This window comes from Hyperolius riggenbachi, chromosome 2 (genome assembly GCF_040937935.1).
Source record: "Hyperolius riggenbachi isolate aHypRig1 chromosome 2, aHypRig1.pri, whole genome shotgun sequence".
NCBI classification, from domain to species: domain Eukaryota; kingdom Metazoa; phylum Chordata; class Amphibia; order Anura; family Hyperoliidae; genus Hyperolius; species Hyperolius riggenbachi.
This window is the reverse complement of record NC_090647.1, coordinates 156,422,650-156,443,546: the sequence shown is the minus strand read 5'-3', so window position 1 is coordinate 156,443,546 and position 20,897 is coordinate 156,422,650. Positions and strand designations below refer to the sequence as shown.

At 44.7% G+C, this 20,897-nt stretch overlaps 1 protein-coding gene across 2 annotated transcripts in view; it reads right to left on the bottom strand.

Annotated features, from left to right (window-relative positions):
* SUCLA2 (succinate-CoA ligase ADP-forming subunit beta) overlaps nt 1-20,897 on the bottom strand; it is a 599,900-nt gene that overhangs the window by 225,636 nt on the left and 353,367 nt on the right. Inside the window, exon 12 of one of the 2 annotated variants that reach the window (XR_011026128.1) lies at nt 18,918-19,053. The exons of the other annotated variant lie outside the window; for it this stretch is intronic. The gene's annotated coding sequence lies outside the window, so the exon portion shown is untranslated. The remainder of the gene's footprint in view (nt 1-18,917; nt 19,054-20,897) is intronic. 2 annotated transcript variants of the gene reach the window in all.

Here is a 20,897-nt window from a genome sequence, read left to right as displayed (position 1 = left end):
CACAAATAACAATACCTTTACCAGAGGAGCTGGCAAAGTACTAATAATGAGAGAACTAAAGAAGTTTGGCTAAACCTTACCAGAGGGAGGGGCGTGGCCTGAACCTAATGGCGTGAGGACGTGCTGCGAGAGAGCTCCCGTCCGCTGATATCCTGAAACCCACTTTTACTGCAGCTAATCGCCTCATTTCTTCTTACCACACACTCCGTAAACTTGCCTGACCTATTTGGGGACCAGCATGGCTACTCCTCGTCCCTCAGAAGCTCTCCAGAAGCTCCAAAAGTTCCGCCATGAGGATCAAGATGGCGCCGAGTCGGCCTCGCAGCCTGCCTCAGATGACGACTCAGTTTCTTCCGCCAAACAGAAGCGCCCTACACTAACCCAAGTGCTGAAAGCCATCACTGCCTGTCAGTCGAGCCTCTCTCAAATTACCTCCACCCTTGAAGAGGTAAGACGGATGTCTCCTTCCTCCGGCAGGACCTCCGTAACTTAAAAAGTAAAGTATCGGACGCGGAAGCCAGAATCAGCTCCCTAGAGGACTCCGTCAGACCGCTCCACATAGAAATGGGTAAATCTCAGAAAGGCCTGAAATCTGTTAAAGACCGGCAAGAAGACCAAGAAAACCGGCAACGCCGCTCGAACATCCGCATTGTGGGCCTCCCAGAAAAGGTAGAGGGAAGCGACCCCGAAAAATTCACCGAAACACTCCTAACATCCCTCTTTGGCGTGGACACCTTCTCTAAGGCCTTTATTGTTGAGCGGGCCCACAGAATATCTCCTAAGACCCCTCCACCGGGTGCCCCTCCACGCACATTCATATTTAAACTCCTGAACTACCGCGACAGAGATGCGGTCCTGAGAGCGGCTAGGGCCAAAGAATCGGTTGCATATGAGAACGCTGTAATATCTTTCTACCCGGACTTCTCTCTGGAAGTCCAGAAACAACGCGCCAAGTTTGCCACGGCGAAGAGGAAGCTGAGAGACGCCCAACTCTCCTACGCTATGCTCTATCCTGCAAAACTCCGGATTGCTGACAACGGTAAAGTGCACTTCTTTACTGAGCCTGAGGATATAATCCGCTGGCTTGAAAACCGCCCAAAGAACGCGGGTCCAGCTTCACCGGAATAATGGGGTACTGTAAGATCTACCATGTTTCCGCCCTTGATCCTCATCAGTATTAGCCCACTTGTGAATACGCTAGCCCGTATTCCTCTTCACCTACCCAGACCGTGCGTACATACCTTTCCCCTGTTCCCCCCGCCATAACCGGCAGCCATGCTTTCCTTTTTGCTGCGTCACTACCCCTCACCACTTTCGGAAAATGGCGTAAATGACACCTAGACGGCTTTCCATGAACGACACCCTGACAATATACTCCATGAACTTAACTACACTTCTCAACGGGTACATGGGGCTCAGACTCGTACCCTCCAACACCCAGAAACTGGTGGCTGTATAGACTATTTTTCTACCTATTAAAAATGTGATCCAATTCTGTGCCACCTCCGGTGATTGCCTACGGATTTGTCCGGCACGTAGAACAGAACACTGTTGCGACAACTTTTCGCCAAGTTTATAAGCTGTTTTGGGGTCGGAGGCCCAGCAATGCACATTGAGACCCAGATATTTCTGCATGGCTGCCTTTAAACTGTACGCAAAAGCCTTCAAGTGGCGCTCATAACTCATATTTCTATTTCTATACTGTGTGGTATAGCTATTACTCTATGTCATAATGTGGTGTAACTTTTGCCAATATCCCTTACCTTCTTTATTTGCTCTGATAAAGGTTACTCAAGCTGTAGTTTCATATTTGGATGGGACTCACCTGCAGCGTCCCGCCACAACCCCACATTAGTAAGAATCCGTGCACTTTTGTGCTTACCATTAAGACCTAAGTGTAAATAAACGTGTCTGATTGGCCTGTAGGCTCCAGCTCGTTTATCTTTTATTGTTGTACTGTTGGGTATAAGGTTCCACATGTTAGTTGCTGTGGAACAGGGTGTTCCGTTGGGACAGCTGCCATGTTGGCAGCTCTGTTATGTTACTCGCATCAACCCCTTCTGTGTTTACTACTTAATATACCCTCTATGCTTGGTCTTCTATATCCTTCCAACCTACCTATATCTTTCTCTCCTTCCCCTGAAATATAAATGGCAATCAATGATAGAAGTGTTAAAATAATATGCTGGAATGTGCGTGGTCTAAATGATCACATCAAACGCTCCCTAGTTATGAACTTTATGAGGAAAAAAAAGCCAGATATACTGGCACTCCTTGAGACCCATATTACAGGCAATAAGACCAAAGCTCTTGAGAGGGGCTGGGTGGGTAAAGCTTTCCACTCGTCCTTCTCTCAATACTCCCGTGGAGTCTCCCTGTTGATTAGTCACTCCCTCCCATTTCATCCACTAAAGGTTGAGACGGATCAGTATGGAAGATTTATCTTTGTCCACGGTCTTTTGGACAATAAGCGGATAAATTTGCTGGTCTTTTATATCCCTCCTCCATACTCGTCTGTCTTACTTAGAGAGGGAATAAAATTTATGTCCACTCTTCCCACTTGCCCAAATATTTGGATGGGAGACTTCAACTCTATATGTGACCCTGCCTTAGATAAATTCCCTCCCGCTCCCTCGAGAAAAACTCCGTTTGCCAATCTCTTATCTGAAATCACATTATATGACGCATGGAGATATTTTTATCCCTCCACCAGGCAATTTACGTGTTTCTCTGCCTCATATAATGTCCTATCCAGACTTGATTACTTCCTAGTCTCCGCTAATGTACTTCCCCTAGTGGATTCCATAGGTACACTACCAAGAATTACCTCCGACCACTCCCCAATATATGTTCTCATCCAATGGTATGATACCCCCAAATATTTCCTATGGAAATTTAACCCATTCTGGCTGTCATTGTTAACCTCCGAGGAGTGGCTAGTGGACAAACTACAAACTTTTTTCTTTATTCACAGGAATACCGAAAATCACTCTCTTACCTGGGATAGCTTTAAAGCCCACCTGAGAGGTCTCCTAATTAGTGCAGTTTCCCACCTAAAAATAGAAACAAATGCAACTATATCCTCACTCCAAAACCAGATACCAATTCTCGAACAAAAATATTTGGCAGACTCCTCCGAGGTGAACTTTGGTGCATGGAAACGGGCACAAGCTCAGCTAACAGATATTCTCATTGAAAAGGTTCGGGCAAAAAACTTCTTTTATAAACAATCATTCTACGAACAAGGTGAAAAAACTTGCCCGGAAGAAGCCGCTCCTTGCGGCGAATCGCGACGGCCTCTGCACACACACTTGCCCTCCTGTCCAGCCTCACCGGTAAGACCTCTTTCTTCAGGTTTCCGTACTACACGGATTTCCGTGACACTGGGCTCACAGCCCCCCACACCTCTCCTCCTTCCCTTCTTTGCCACTCGGTAGTTGGGCTTGGCTCCTGTACACACCTTATTTCTCCTCATATCTGGGGTTAGCGTTCCGTACACACATTGATACACGCTATCTAGCATTTCTCACAGCAGGGGTCCTTGGTACATTGCCTGTTCACCCATTGTCCTACAGACACGGCACAGGGGTTGGACATTGTCAACCCCCTTTCACACCACCTTTTCACCCTGTTTATTCCTTACAGGGTGTCCAGCTGCACTTCATAGTTTCATTCAGCTTCTCTACACCATTCCATCTGCTGGCTACCGGTGTGTTTTGTTGTTCAGTTGTACATACTCATGTGCTGTATATTGACTTATTGTTCATTGAGGGCATTCTTATCCATATTGTGCTCCTGTTTTTATGGTTTTAACTACTTTATGGTTCAATAAAGGCTTATTTGTACTTCATATTACTCTTGTGGTGCGGTTTTGTAGGGCCAATCTTTTTTCTTTTTTAAGAGCCAAGGTGAAAAAACGGGCACAATTCTTGCCAGGATGGCTCGAGACAGAAGCTCCCTGAGCTCTATCCCGACCATCAGGGATTCCGCTGGCACTCTCCTTACCGGCTCCTCTGCCATAAATAATAGGTTTACTGAATACTTTAAAGATCTGTACTCTTCAAAATCTCTCTTCAGTCAGAATGAAGCAGAGATTTTCCTGTCAGAAATTGACCTCCCCAGACTTGCTCCGGAACACAGGGAAATGCTCGAGGGCCCTATCACACTTGAAGGTATAGAAACCGCCATCCACTCACTTCCCAATGGTAAAGCCTCAGGTCTTGATGGCCTTCCTGGTGAAATATATAAAAGATTTGCCGATATTATAGCCTCGCACCTGCTCCAAACCTTTGAATATGCATTCAAAGAAGGTATGCTTCCCACCAGGGCCGGGCCGAGGCATAGGCTGGAGAGGCTCCAGCCTCAGGGCGCAGTGTAGGAGGGGGCGCACAATTCATTCAGCTGTCATTGCTAATTGTGTATGAAGCAGAAAGAAATAAGAAAAGGAGATACATAGCAGTGACTGCAAGCCAGATAACTAGAGATTAAGATGTTGGGGAGGTTGTGGGCCCTGTGTCCCTCTTAGTCTAATAGCAATCAGTGTGTGACAGCTGAGGTGGGAGGGATGGAGGGGCGCACTTTGGTGTCTCAGCCTTGGGTGCTGGAGGACCTTCTCCCGGCTCTGCTTCCCACCTCCATGCGGACAGCACTAATCATTTTGTTATCTAAACCAGGCAAAGATACAACAGTATGTTATTCCTACAGACCCATCTCTCTGTTACCGCAAGATGTTAAAATTCTAGCAAAAATCCTGGCCAACAGGTTAAACCAGGTAATACTTACTCTTATTCATAACGACCAGACAGGCTTTATGCCCGGGAAAAAGACCTCTCTAAATATTAGGCGTTTATTCGCAAATCTACAGGCATCCCACATAAACAAAGGCCAGAGAGTGGTAGTATCCCTAGATGCCGCCAAGGCATTTGATGCTGTTGAGTGGCCCTTCCTCCTTGCTACGTTGGCACGTTTTGGTTTCGGGGATAACTTTATTAACTGGGTTCGTATCTTATATAACCAGCCAATGGCCCAAGTCTGCTCAAACTCCACTTTCTCCGCTCCTTTCCCAATAAATAGAGGAACCAGGCAGGGTTGTCCCCTGTCCCCACTACTATATGCTTTATCCGCTGAGCCACTGGCCTGCAAAATTAGAACCGACCCTAGAATCAAAGGCCTCTGTATAGGCAGTATTGAAGAAAAAATAAGTCAGTACGCCGACGACACCATTCTTTATCTTGCTGACCCTAATAAATCCCTGCAGGTTGTGTTTGACCTAATAAGTGAGATGGGCTGCTACTCGGGGCTTTCCGTGAACTGGAGCAAGTCTGCGATTATTAGTTTGGATGATCCTAAGGTCTCAACTTTTCCCCTGCCCTGCCCTCTGCAAATTGTTACATCATTTACATATCTAGGGGTGATTGTAACAGCTGACCCTCAATTATATTACCAAAATAATGTTGCTCCCTTATTGTCCCTGACTCAGTCTAAAATATCAGCCTGGACTAGACTCCCACTCTCAGTAGCTGGACGTGTTAATTTAATAAAGATGGTCCTATTTCCCAAAATACTGTACATAATTCACAATTCACCAATTTATATACTCATGTCCTTTTTCAAAAAACTCAGGTCACTGTTCCTCTCCTTGGTCTGGGGTAGGTCTAGAGCCAGGCTGAGATTTGGCATTTTGCACTGCCCGACCGCCTCCGGGGGTCTTGCTCTTCCAGATCCATACCTATATTACATTGCTTCCCAATTGGAACAAATTGCCTATTGGTTTGTCTCTAACTCTCTACAATCCCCTGAACTTTTAGGTTTCTCTCCCATCTCCATTTCTAACAATTTACCCTTTGCTCTACTAAAAGATAACCTCACTGCTAACTCCCCAAACAACACGATACTTATACAGGCTTCCAGGGTATGGCAGGCAGCGAATAATATCATTCCCCCCACTGGCAAAGAATTCCATACACCCCTTTGGCATAACCCTCAGTTACCTGAACTGTATCATTTAGACAATACCAATCTCTGGTCCACTAAAGGTATTCAATACCTTGGTCAAATTCTCCACAACGCTAAACTCATTCCCTACCAAACTCTCCAAGAGCAATACGACCTACCCCCCATATGTAACTATATGTTCTTGCAACTTCAACATGCTATTAGAACACAATTTTCCTCAGGCCTACCTTTAACTACCGTTTCCCTGATTATGGAAACTCTCAAGGATGGCCCTATGAAACACCATATCGGCATAGTATACTCTATGTTACTGGAATATCACTCTGCCCCCATAATAAAGGAGTCTTTGTCCAAGTGGATCCGAATCGGGGTCCAGTTGGACGAGGAGGAGTGGGAGGACTGCCTCTCTACACCTAAACAGGTTTCTCCACGCATTAGTGAGCGTCTCACACAAATTTATACCCTACATCAAAGTTACTTAATCCCTTCCCAACTCTTAAAATTCTCTCCCTCAGCATCAGCTTTCTGTCCTAAATGTCAAGCATTAAACCCATCTTTCCTCCACCTCATTTGGCAATGCCCACCCATTGCAGACTTCTGGAAGCAAGTCACGGATTTCTTCCATGATTTAATGGGGTCTCCAGTAGACCCAGACATCAAAACCTGCATCCTTAATCTCCTACATGAGGATACACCTAAATTCGACAAAATTTTGATTATGGAATCCTTATTTGCGGCCAAACAATGCATCACCTTTAGGTGGTTATCCCCAATCCTCCCTACACTGGAAGCCTGGAAATCCAGAGTTCGTAAACATCTACCCTTTAAAAAATTGGTATATTCCCATAGAAAATGTCCTAAAAAATTCCTTCAAGTTTGGGATACATGGTTAAACTCTTGACCAAATTCTCCTGAGTCTATATAAAGTTTGCTGTGTCTTTGGACCATTTGTCATGACACATAAATGTTGAGATTCTCTGCTTTGGTATTCTCACACTCCGGTACATGTTAACTTATCGAGATGACCACCCACGGTGTATAATGTTTTCTCTCTTGATTGCCAATATCTAATGTGTATAAACCTTATTTTCCTTGTACATTTGTATCTGTATTTTATACTGTACCAACTCTTTTTTTATCAATAAACACTTTTGGTTGATGAAAAAAAAAAAAACTTACCAGAGGGGCTGGTAAGGTACTGACAGTACAAATGACTGAATAGATAAACTAGACCTTTCCAGAGGAGCTGGGAAGGTAATAACAGCACAAGTGACTGAATAGTTTAGCAAGACCTTGTCAGAGGAGCTGGCAAGGTACTAACAGTAACTGGAGCTTATACTATTGAGTCTGAACCTCAACAGAAGAGCTGGTGGATTCTAATGGCCATAGCACCTCACCAGTGGCTAGGGCCCACTGGTGAGTAGAGTAGTCAGACAGGCAAAGTACGATAACAGGCAGGCAGAGACAGTACGAAAACGGCAGGCAAGAGAGTAGTTAATATCAGGCAGAGGTTCAGCAACTAAAGTCAGAAAGGCAGAGGTACAGAATCGTTTAGCAATAGCAAGGTCAGAGAGTAGCCAGAATCATACACAGGTTATCAGAAATACAATGTAATAATAACTAACTATAGATAGATGTATACTGCATATACATCTATCATCAACTGGAACCTCACTAGGTCTGAGCGCTAACACGAGTGTATTCGCAACAGCAGACGAGTTGCCAATGATTAGTGAAGGCTTAAGAAGCCGAGGAGAGCCTAGCGTCACGCTCCCTAACAATCAGCCAATCCGAGCAGCGCGAGTCACTCCTGACGTCAGCTGACCGGCAGGTCATCTGACGCGCCTTCTTCCAGCATAAAGGTCCTGTCTCCACGCGCGCCCGCGCGATACAGAGACCCTATGAGCAAGAGACAATGCCGTTCCCGGCGTGCTAGACGCCGCCGGGACGGACAAGGCCTGTGAACAGGGAACAAAGGTGGCTGCGGGTATAACAGTTTACAGATGTTACAATAAAACAGTAAGGAGTTTTGGGACAAGACTCCCTAATGATCCTGAGCACGCCTTAAGTGGCTGCAGCTCTGGTGCTTTGAGTCCACCAAGAGAAAAGTGCAATATAAATGTTCTGTGTGTTGTCTGGTCTAAAAGACAGTCAATGTAAGGGAGATACATCTCTGACCAGGTCAGCAGATACACACTTTGCTCCTTCAATGACCTCCTCCTAATCACCCTACATATCTTGCACTCCCATGTGCAACTACAGGACACTAGAGCCACCTCCATCCTGAGGAACTCTCTTCCATTGTCCATCATGCTTTCCCCCTTTATCAACACCTTTAAACAAGTGCTCAAAATTCACCTCTTCAAGGAGGCCTACCCCAACTCATTGATGCCCTAACTCTTTCTGACGAAAACTTCTTGATGCAGCCACCTCCTAAAATGCCACAATCCCCTCTCTTTAGATTGTAAGCCTTTGGCAGGGCCCTTCCTCCTTGTGTAACCTTCTTGATTATACACTCTGCCCACAGAAAAGTGTGAACTTGTATTATTGGGAATACTACTCTAGTGTATGATCTGGCATTGTGTTTCTTACTGCTTATTACCTGTACTGTGTAGGTCTTTCACCCTTATTATAATTGTCTGTAGCCTTACTTATTTTCCAGCACTGCGTAATATGTTGGTGCTTTATAAATCCAGTAAATAATAATAATAATATCATAAAGGGGGTTAACGTTAGGTGTCAGAAGAGGTTATTTGATTTGGTATATTATTTACAAGTAGTCAAACAGGAGAGAAAAAAGAATGAAACAGCTGTACTAAACTAACAGCGCTATCAATCAAATCAATCAAATATACCTGCTATGGAAACCAAGGTGAAAGGGGAGTACAGCCAGTCCCACCTTCCCACATATGACATTTGTTTTAAACTTCTTCTCTTTTTCTTCCAGGGTTTGTGGTGGCGGGAGGACAACATTGCTGGTGAAAGACTTGAGAAAGTTTTTTATCACTTTATGAGTCCTCCATGCGTTCTGCATTGCATACAATGATAAATGTTGACCAAAACATGCATCTGTGTGCTGTGGAGCTCTGCCTTGGGGGGTTATGCTATATCCATCTAGTTAGTGGTGGAATTTTCAATTTGGAACCGTTCATGAAATTTTCTGCATGCGCGATTCTGTGTTTGCAATTTTTGTATTCTTTTTGGAACAAAAATTTGTATAACAATGGAATTAATTTACATGAAAAATATGCAAATTAAATTTCCATGGAGACAGCACCCAGGTACAAGAACCTGGGAATGTGCCGGACCGAGGCCTCGACCAGATTGCTCCGCTGGTCCAGGTACAACCAAAAGTAAGAAAGAGGGGGCACAGCACTGGCTGCAAAAGATGCTTGTATTGCAGAACAGAAGCACTACATGTTACCATTTCTGTTCCGCAATACAAGCAACTTTTGCAGCCAGTGGTGTGCCGCTTCTTTTTACATGAAAAATACTCTGATTAACTGAAAAAATGCATGCAAATATTTTTGTGCAAAACATGATTTTTCTCAATTGGTTGTAGTGAGACAAAAAAAAATCACACATTGCACACAAAAATAAGCAGACCTGCCATCCAAATTTCAAACGGAGAAAAATCATGATTGCCAATTCACATACTAAAACAAATAAAATGTGATGCCATTAAAATATATTAGATGTAACATGATCGAGAAATTATAAAATCGCACATGAATTTTACCAAGTGTTTACCCTTCCTGCTACATCTTGCACGATTGCAGGACTTCACTAGGGCTTCCCCCACTCTCTGGAACTCGCTCCCACCACCCATCAGACTTGCCCCCACATTTAACACCTTCAAATAAGCCCTCAAGACTCACCCTTTCATGCTCGTGTACCCCCCTACACCAGCACCACAATATGTTCTGTTGGAAAACCTCTCAATAGAGGCACCTATAGTCTCCACCCCCACCCTTTAGATTGCAAGCCTCCGGCAGGGCCCTCCTCCCTAGTATTTCCAGCTTTATTATGCAATCTTACTGTCAGTCGACCTTCTTGTGGACTAGAACAGTCTCTATTTTGACCTATGACACTGCACGGTTATCAAATCATTTGCATGATCTTGTTTTGTTGTGAGTTTCCTGTATGTCCTACCTTGAATTTTAACCCATTTATTTATTTAACCCATCTATTGTGCAGCGCTGCTAATATGTTGGCGCTTCATAAATACAATAAATAATAATAATAAAGTGCGCTCTAATCATTTTATTCTTTGTATTGGAAATTGCCCATGCAGGGGATATTTTCATACATGCAAAATTATTTTAACCACTTGATGACCCAGCCTTTACCCCCCCCCCCCCCCCTTAAGGACCAGCGCTGTATTTGCTGATCTGTGCTGGGTGGGCTCTACAGCCCCCAGCACAGATCAAACACCAGGCAGAGCGACCAGATCGCCCCCTTTTTTCCCCACTAGGGAGATGATGTGCTGGGGGGGTCTGATCGCTCCTGCCTGCGTGTGGCTGGCGGGGGGGGGGGCACCTCAAAGCCCCCTCCACCTCAGGATTCCCCCTTTCCCTCTCCTCCCTCCCTTCCCCGGAGATCCGAGGCTGCACAGGAACGGATCTGTCCTGTGCAGCCTCTAATAGGCTCCTGCCTGTAATGTGACAGCGATCCCCGGCCGCTGATTGGCCGGGGATCGCTGATCCAGTACAACACTGCTACTGTTAGCAGCATTGTACAAATGTAAACAAAGCGGATTATTTCCGCTTGTGTTTACATTTAGCCTGCGAGCCGTGATCGGCGGCCCGCAGGCTATTCACGGAGCCCCCAGCCGTGAATTGACAGGAAGCAGCCGCTCGCGCGAGCGGCTGCTTCCTGATTAATTAGCCTGCAGCCGGCGACGCAGATCTGCGTCGCTGGTCCTGCAGCTGCCACTTTGCCGACGCGCGGTATGAGTGTGCGGTCGGCAAGTGGTTAAACGTTATCGTCAAAGGCAACATGCATCTTGTGAATATGCCTCCATACTGGACTGAAATATTCCTGTATTACTATATAATTGTCGTTCAGCTTTTATCATGCAGTTTATCAGCCTAGTCAAAATATTGGACTCAAATAATCACAACGTTTCATGGAAGACTTCACAAACAGAATGAATAGTGATCTTCAGCTGATTGACGTCAATATAATCTTCCTGGACAATTGAGTAGAACAATGTGTATATATTTATGAGAACTTTAACTATGGTTGGCTAAATACAGAATACACAAAGCCAAGCTATGGGGGAGAGAAAAGGATGAAAAATTGCTTGTATGACACTAAAACAATATGTGGTTGATATTTTAATATCTCTTGAATCTACAATTGTAACACCAAATGGAGTTTACACATTCAGATTTCACTTTTATGTTAACAAATTATGTTAGTCTAGTATCGTTTACTTCTTTCTTTAGGAACCTTTTTTAACCGTGTTTTCATTAATTATTATTAAATATAAATAGTAGATAAAATGAAATGGCAATAGTCAGCAAGGTGACTTAAATAACATAACATTATAAGACTAATGGAAGGAATAAATATATACATATAATTACCAGAGAATATTAACAAGAAATACAACATTTCCAATGTAGAGCTAGGACTAACTGACTAAAATTCAAAATATTCAGTTTTAGGAGAAGAGTGGCTGTACTCCCCTGAGCAGGCGGGCTGAGTTTCATATATATGTAATAGGATTCAAAGACCAGGTCTGATGAGATTGAGGCAGCTGCTGAAGTGCCACTACAGGTCAGGCTCCTAGATTACTAAGGAAATGAACACTAGACAAACCTTTGTATGAATGTAGCAATATGATGTAAAGGAATCTGTACCAACTCAATTAATAAGCAAGAGCCCAAGCTATTTTAATAGGATCCTATGGAGGCTGAGGGAGGGAATTTGAGCTGGGGAGTGGAATTCTGTTATCCAGGAGGTCTAAAGGGCACTACTGCCAGGATAAGGCGGAAAAGGAGACTATAGCTTAGGAATAGCTGAAGAAGAGTCACACAACATTCCTGAGTTGCTGGACCACAATGCTAAATCAAACAATTCAGGTGGTCCACACACTCAACGTCAGAACAAAGCCTTCTTTATTTACAAATTGTGGCAGTAGTCCATTCACAGACCAACAACCGTTTTGGGGAACTGAGGGGTCCCCTTTGTCATGGTGACAGACAGAATGGCAACGAGCTTAGGAGAGGAGGAAAAAAAAAGGGCTGGGTAGTGGACTTCATCTGAACATGGGTGAGAATTTAGCAAGAGGAGTGGAAAATTGGTTGTACAGATTGGCGGTCTACAGTAGCTGGATTGTGTCGGAGAACGTATTTCCATAAGTATAAGGTCGTATTTACAATGGGGCGTTATTGTCCTGCGTTATAAAGTAATTATAACGCAGGTTAACGTACTGTAATGTTAAGCCTATGTAACATTCACAGTGCGACGTTAACATCGCATTGTAAATGTTGCGTTAGGGCTCGTTCCCACTATCGCGAATCCGCATGCGTCCAACGCATGCGGATTCGCACATGTAATGTGAGTGGATGGGGCTGTTTCCACTCCTGCGGTGGCGTTGTGCGTTTTTTGTTGCGGAGAAAAAACGCACAAAAGAGGCAACGATTTCGCCTGCGTCGGGAATCCGTGCGAATCGCCGCTAATGTATTTAATAGTAAAAACGCATGCGTTTTTACCCGCGATTCGCGTGCGATTTCGCACCTTTTCCAATGTTATTTTGCCCTGGCAGTGTCATGGTTAATTTCGCATGGCACCCTGCCATGCGAAATCGCACTCGAAATCGCGGGTAAAAACGCATGCAGAAACGCATCTGCATGCGTTTTTACAAGCGTCGGAATGCCGGCGAATCGCGTCGCAACAGTGGAAACAAGCCCTTATTGTAACTCAGTGCTGACAGTGCATTACCTCTAAACGCAGATGTTAAACAGATACAGAAAGGCATACTTTTCATTGCCTGTATGCTCCACTGTATTTACTGTATGCCACGGTGACGGTAACACATCGGTAATTTGCGTTACCACCTTGTTGGTTTTTTTTTTGCTTTGCATTGTAATGCTGCATTGTGACTTTAACATTGCAAAAACTCTGCTACGTCCCACTGTGAATATGCTCTAAAATATCAAAAAACAAATGCATGTCCCTTCACCATACCAGTTGGATTATGACGAAAGATTTCTGGTTACATAACTAAACAAAAATATGCACTCCCTTTCACCATATTAACTGAATCACAAAGAGATTTTGGGTTCAGGTAAGAGGCAAAAACTAAATTAGACACTTCCCTTCATCATCGTAGCTGGATCACAAGGAAAGATTTCAGGTTAGGGGCCATGGCAACACAAAGTTATGTGCTCCCCTTCACCATATTAGCCGGAGACTTCAGGTAACTGGGCAACGAGGACAGTTTTCAATAAAGTGCCCTGATTCACCGCAGTAAAAACAAAAATTAGATTGGCATCTTTTTCTGAGAGTTGAGCCCTAACTGCACCTAACTGCATTTCCTCTGGACCATTCTCCAATTTCCCAACCTAAGGGGTGCACTAGGAGAGGCCAGACCTGGAAAACTATGGCAGAGACCCTTAGGGCTGGAACCCACAAGAGCGTTTTTTTGAGCATTTTGGCAGCGCTGCGATACGCTAGCGTTTTGCCAAAACGCTCAGCTGATGTTAATGGATGGGGCAACTTCCACAGGAGCGTTTGCGTTTCCCAGAAACGCAAACGCAGGACATGCAGCATTTTGGGAGCGTTAGCGCTTCAATGTAAAGTATTGAAACGCTAGCAGAAACGCTCAGCAAAACCTAAACTGAGCGGTTCTGCTAGCGTTTTGCGGTTCAGCACACTGTAACAAAATGAAAAATAATTCACAGGACCAATCAGGATAAAAACACAAAACGCAAAACGCTACACAACCGCTGAGGAAAAAAATACACTGTTGCAAAACGCGACCGAAAACTCGCATGAATCCGCTTGCAAACCGCTCATGCAAAACGCTAGCGGTTGCGTTTTGCGTTTGCGGATTTCAGTGGGTTCCAGGCCTTACTCTGTCTCTCCCGAGCTCTTTCACACAAATGTCAATTCATCTGAATTGCTAACTGAACAAGATCTTTGAGTAGTTTCGGTACACCAAGTCTGGCCAATTCATCCTTGAGACTCTAAGATAGACCTAGAGGGGAACAGACAGCAGGAGGAATTCCCGGGAGGCTGCGGCTGACAGGAAAGTGGTAGGCAGGGAGACTGACAGTGCCGGGATGAAATGGCAGGCCAGGGAAGTGATAGGTAGTGTCAGGCTGGGGAGTGATTAACAGGGAACACAGGTTGACAGGAACTGACAGGCTGACAGGGGAGACAGACTGACAGGCAGGGATCCTAGGTAGGCTAATGCAGGCTTAGGCTGACAGGCAGACTAAATGCAGCAATAGGGAAAGCCAACAGGGAAATGCCAAAAGGGAATCCTTGAGGGGAAGCTGGTCGAGAAGGGAAGGGGGGAAACAGCGACTGAACACAGCGGCATTAGGAAGGGCGCAGTACCACCCTCGGACAGTGCATAACAGAGAGGACAGGCTCGCGGCTAGCAACAGAGGATGCCTGACCCGGAAGTTCCGCCATCTTGGGGAATGAACGATGAGCAGCTTGGGACTCAGCTGCAGGAGTGTAATGAGCGATCGTTACACTCCGCCACCCTTACAGGAGCCAGCGCTGGAGGCGAGGAGAAGTAAAACGTGCAATTGTTACAGCTTGATGCAGTGAATTACGGTAAAGTTGTCGTGTGCATAACAGAGTAACGTGCGTGACACTAAGGGGTTATGCGTCTAGCTCCAGCACTAGTAATGGTAAAATTGCTGTGCCCTGTCTGCGCTTGGCAACTTTGCCGTAGTAAACTACATCAGGCCTAATGTTTCTTGCCTGTAGTTGATTTGTTCATAGAGTTTGTGCAGAAAAACTTTGGCTATTTAGAATGTGCATTTACATCCTAGAAATAACCACCTGGGAAATGGCCTAGCAAAGTCTATGTGAACTCATTGCCCTGGAGTAGATAACTACTCCCACAGATGACTGAAGCCAGATGACACATACTACATTCACTAAACTCTGATAAAATAGCTGTGCGCAGGCAATGGCATAGAGCACAGGTACAAACAGTAAAAAGCACAAATAGTAAATAGCACAACCCACATTATGTACACAATGCATGCATTGCTAGTATAATGTGTATTATACTAGCAATGCACACACTGTGTATTTAGCACAGGTTGTGCTATTTGCACAATGCATGCTGCATAACTTGTGTAAGTATCAGTATAACTGCAGTGCACTGCCTGCGCAATGAAATTTTACTGAGGTTGGTGACTACTGCCCGTAGTCTGAATCTATTGTCTCCCCTGAGAGGTTGTTCAATGTGTTAGTCAGTGCCAGGCCTCCAATGTGCTAGTCAGTGCATCACCTCCCAATAACCCTAATTCCACAATTTAAGTATATCTCATGTGTTGTTTGCTCTGTGTGCAAGAGCAGGATGGGACCAACATGTGATGATCATTGTACTTCTAGCCTTTAAGGATAGTTGTTCTATCATGGGGTCTCTTATTTTGTTTCCTGTTCAGTCATTTGACATGTTAGCAGATGTCACTCAGCCTGATGTACATTAACATCATCAGGCATTACAATAGACTCTTGCCTGTAAGGGAGTGGAAGACAAGACAACAATCTGCATTTGCATGTGTCCACATTTGCTTGAACTCAATGTTATGATCATTACCAGCAAGGGATAAAGCCCAGCGTTGCACTTGAGTAGCAGCTGTTACCAGCCCTCCCTTTTTAGGTATAGTAAAAGGTTGATGATCAGTTCAATTGCAAACCCATTTCGGTAAAGAAATTAATTAAATCTGTTTACCTCCCACAAACGGCTGAATGCATTATTGTCTTGTATAACTCCTTTCAGCACTTGACAGTGAGGCTAGCTGTCTTCCCTGAAATGACATGAGATATAACTGATCATCCCCACATAATAAGGTGGAGGCAACTGTCCTACTTATGGGAGACTAGAACCCCGGGGGGGGGGGGGGGCTTACCTTCCTTTCCCCCCATCCCCTTCCCTCCTGAAAATCGGTCTTGGGCTTCTACCTGTTGTAATAATTCTCATTTTACCTGCCTTATATTCACTGACAAGAGATATTTGGCTTGATTAACTAAACTGTGATAACACCTTATGAAAAGATATTACACCTTATGAAAAGATATCACACCTTATGAAAAGATATCACACCTTATCAAAGTTATCACACCTTATCAGAGTAGCATAGCGAGCGCTACAAGCCCACAGGGGCTCAGGGCAGGATGAGTGCCATTGCCAATTAACAGACATAAGTTCATAGCACTCGCTATGCTACTCTGATAAGGCATGTTAACTTTGATAAGGTGTGATATTTCTGATAAGGTGTGATATCTTTTCATAAGGTGTGATATCTTTTCATAAGGTGTGATCTTTGATCAGGTGTGATATTTGAGTTATCATGGTTTAGTGAATCAAGCCCATAGTCTGTTGTTCCTTATTAGGTTTGTCTGTATTGATATCACCTTTGACTTCAATAAAAACTGATTTTGAAAAAATAAAGTTAATTTCATATAAAAATACAATTAAATATTTTGCTAAAACAAATAATTTTAAAGGGACCCAGAGAAGTAAAAATAAATGAAGTCGCTACTTACCTGGGGCTTTCTCTAGCCCACCGTAGGCCGGGAGATCCCCCGGCGTCCTCCTGGCTCCTCTCCCGGTCCCGCTGCTGCATACAGAACCGGTGACACCCAGGCCAGGTGACGGGCTGCCTCTTCCTTATCTCTGACACTGCACGTCATCATGGCGGCCGGCGTGACAGTACTGCGCAAGCACGGTTTTATTCCTCGGGGTCCCTTTAACTCACTTTTTTTTCTTTTTTTACTTGTACTCTTGTATTTTCATATGCATACTTCTTTCTTCAAGTCTACTGTATTTATTCCTTTTTCTTTAGTTTTTTTGTCATCTCCCAACTATGTGTAGCACACTACTTCATTTTCACTTGTAAACCTCTTTCTTATTCTTTGTTGTACAGGTTCTTCTATTCTCCTGTTTTCTCTTCTTGTATTCTACATTTCCTCAGCGATTCTACTTTTCTTATTCTATTACCATCCTGTTTCCAGCTGCTGGATAAAATTTGTGCCTGCTATAGCCCACCCTAAACTAATCAGCAGAATTTCCTGCCAGAGCTTCCAGTTGGTTCATCATGTTGACCAATAGGACCTCAGTGTTAAAATTCAAAAACCGCTCCAAAAACAAAATTATATTTGAATGTGCCATTCCTATTAGTACATGTATGAAAATGTGTTATAAGTAATTGGGCCATGGAATGCAAGCTGTCCTTTATTTGGTTGCTGTAAGTCAATGCACACCATTTCCCTTTACACTATTTTAAAAAAATGAGACTCAGGGCCCTTTTCCACCAGCGCGTTTGCGCTGGCTGAATCGCAAAACCGCAAACCACTAGCGATTTTACAATCGCTACGGTTTGCTTTTTAACATAGGAATCGCGGTAGGTCATTTCCACTACCGCGATTCGCTTTTGTCGGGAACGCAAACGCACGGCGGAGCGATAATTGCCGCGATTTTGCTATGCAGTGCATAGCATAGCAAAATCGCGGCCGCAAACGGGGGAATCGCCGGTTTTGCGATTCAGCAATCGCTAGCGTTCAGCATGAACGCTAGCGATTGCAGGTGGAAAAGGGCCCTCAGTTATACAAATGGCATAACGTAAAAGTGGAAATAGTATCTCTAGGAGTTGATTATTGCAGTGATTATTTTGTATAGTAAAGGTCAGAAAGCAAAATAAAAAAGCTTGTTGTTTTCTATGGGCAGCACTAACATTTTTAGCTTGCTTCACTTTTTGACATGAACATGGCTTATCTTGTTTTGTAACAAACTAATTTAATTTAACAATAAAATAAAACAAGTTTATAGAAAAAAAAGATAAAATACTATAAAAAAAACAAAACAAATGAAAACACATTCTCCTAGTTATTTTTCAGCAAATAATAAAATGCATACACATTCCTTTTATCAAATTTCATAATAAATTCAGTAGAGATACAAATAATTATAATCAGGGTTGGCCCTAGACTTTTGCCGCCTGAGGCAAATTTTGTAAAAAAATTGTCGCCCGCTCCCTTCCCCCCCCCCCACCAAGCTGGAGGGGTAGCGGGCAGGATGGGGGTACCTCCCTCGCCTGGGTCCCCCGATCTGCGCTCCCCTCCAGCTTTAAATAGCGAGTAAGCAGCCGTCCAGCCGACAGTAAGAGGCACGGGCGGGGGATCACTCACCTTCCTCGTTCCAACGTGCGCTCCACTGACGTCACTTCCTGCAACGCCGGCCACGTACAATACAGTGGGCGGCGTTGCAGGAAGTGACGTCAGTGGAGCGCACGCTGGAACGAGGAAGAGGTGAGTGATCCCCTGCCCGTGCCTATTACTGTCGGCTGCTCACTCGCTATTTAAGCTGGAGGGGAGCGCAGTTCGGGGGACCCAGGCGAGGGACGGGGGGTCCGACCCCCCTCCCCACCGCTAGGCCCAATACCCCCATCCTGCCCGCTACCCCTCCAGCTCCCCCCCCCCCCCCCCACACCCACGGACGGGCGGATGCCGCCCCTACAAGTTTGCCGCCTGAGGTAAAAGTTTCACCCCGCCTCATGAGCGGGCCGGCCCTGATTATAATACCAGGACCTTCTTAAAGCCAGTTAAATGCTTTTTACACAGCTGGCATCTAGATATATTAGTCTTGTATATAAAGAGAAAGAGAGTCGTGCACCTTCCGTCATAACCGTGTTGCATTTATTTGCAAAGATTCACAGCATATTCTCGTGGTAATTGGAGATAACGAAAAATGAATGGTATACCTTATTTGGTTCTCTGCAGGTTGCTACTGCTGGAGGTGGGAGTGGGGGACATCGGTGGGCCTAGTAATGGCCGTTTTGCGTCCACAAGGACGCTTGGTCACACTGCGTTCCCACTCTTTATCGCTGCTGTTACAATCTAGATAGATTAATCATACAAAGAATGATCTAAGTTCACAGTTGTTTTTTTTCTATGGCTAGATATATTTGTCACGCTGTCAACTTTGTAGAGGATATAAATACAATAAGAATTTATGGAACCTTTGCAGCATTTTCTTGAAATACTGTATGTAGTAAAATGTATCATAGCTTTGGATGGATTATATGCCTTACACATGATGGATATGTGCAGTCATTTCCTGCAGAGTACATTGTTTGATTTATGGGATGAGTGTATGTTTTTGTTTTTAACAAGAAGTCAGCATCTAAATACCTTCTTAGCTATTTGTTGTAAGTTTATCCTAAGGTGTCTCTTATTTGTAATTTAATCTACAGAGTTTTTGAATCCAACCTTAAATAATACAGTAGTTAAAAAGGGTGCAGACTTTGTCTATGTCAATTGTATACGTCACACCAAGAATCTTTGACTATCCCACCACAGTTTTTTATTGGTCTATGCACTGGCCAATAAGATGCAGGTCAATACATAGACCAACAGGAAATCCTTGCAGGAAAGCGAAAGATACTTTTGCAAGAGTTCCTTGTATAGCTGCAATTGGAAAGTGTAAGTAGTGCTGACATAATACATGTTTGAGCAAGCTGCCATGCCTCCCTATCGGTTGTTTGATCTGACCAATTGAAATCCTCCTGTGACGGATTGCGGAGAAACCGCTGCGCGTTCTGGCAGTGAGGCGGCGGAATCCACACACAGAGCGGCAGTTTCCCCGCAGCAACATGCTTCTGGTTTGTCTGGCCCTTGTAGTGCACACAGATGGAGAGCTACGCGCGCCGCAAGACAGGCTCTTTATGCCAATAGGAGAAGGGTCAGGTGATCGAGGCGGTAAGCTGATCCCAGCTCAGCAGGTGATTGGTTGATGGGAGCTGGGCGGCGCTGTGGAGCGCTTTACTATATATATCTCTTGCTGTTCAGTTGCTGGTTGTCTGGCGGTGCGAATACCTATGTGTTAGCACTCAGACCTTAGTCAGATCCTTCAGCGTGGTGGAACCAGGAGGACCTGGGAATCCACACTTAGCCAGTTCACTGTATTATTATCTGTGTATTCTCTAGCATAGTTCCAGGGTGTAGAGACCACGGACCTCACACCCCAGACTAGGAATATTGTATCTCAGCTGTGTTATTCCTTAGACCAGTTCCAGGGTGTAGAGACCATGGACCTCACACCCCAGACTAGGAATATTGTATATCATCTGTGTTATTCCTTAGACCAGTTCCAGGGTGTAGAGACGACGGACCTCACACCCTAGACTAGGAATATTGTATATTATCTGTTATTCCTTAGACCAGCCCCTGGGTGTGAGACTACGGACCTCACACTCAAGACTAGGCATTATTGGATATCTGTTTATGAATTGTATCACTCTTGACTTCTCTTCTGTTTTCTGATTCGGTACCTTCGCACATCTGATCTACTGTTGCCGACCCTGCCTGTCCCTGGTTACCGAATCTGTCTCCTGTCTCTGTACTTTATCTGCCTGTGTGTTGCCGACCCGGCCTGCCCGACCCTTCTGGCTGTCACCCAACCTTTGGGTGCTCAGTCCTCCTGCAGGGGTCCCCTGCTCCTCAGAGGGGGGCCCTGCTGCAAAACCAGTCGGGGACTCTCCCTCCTGGAGCCCTTGACTGCAGAAGAGTCTTTCTCTACTTATTGGACCACCTGCTACCCCGGTGGTTCAATTCCTACTGTTACACCAAACACTTACACGCTTCAGGTGTCTAGAGGTTAGTACTATATCTGTATTATTGGTGATTCTGCAGATCATCCATAATCAGGTATAGATCTGTATTCTTGGTGATACTGCAGATCA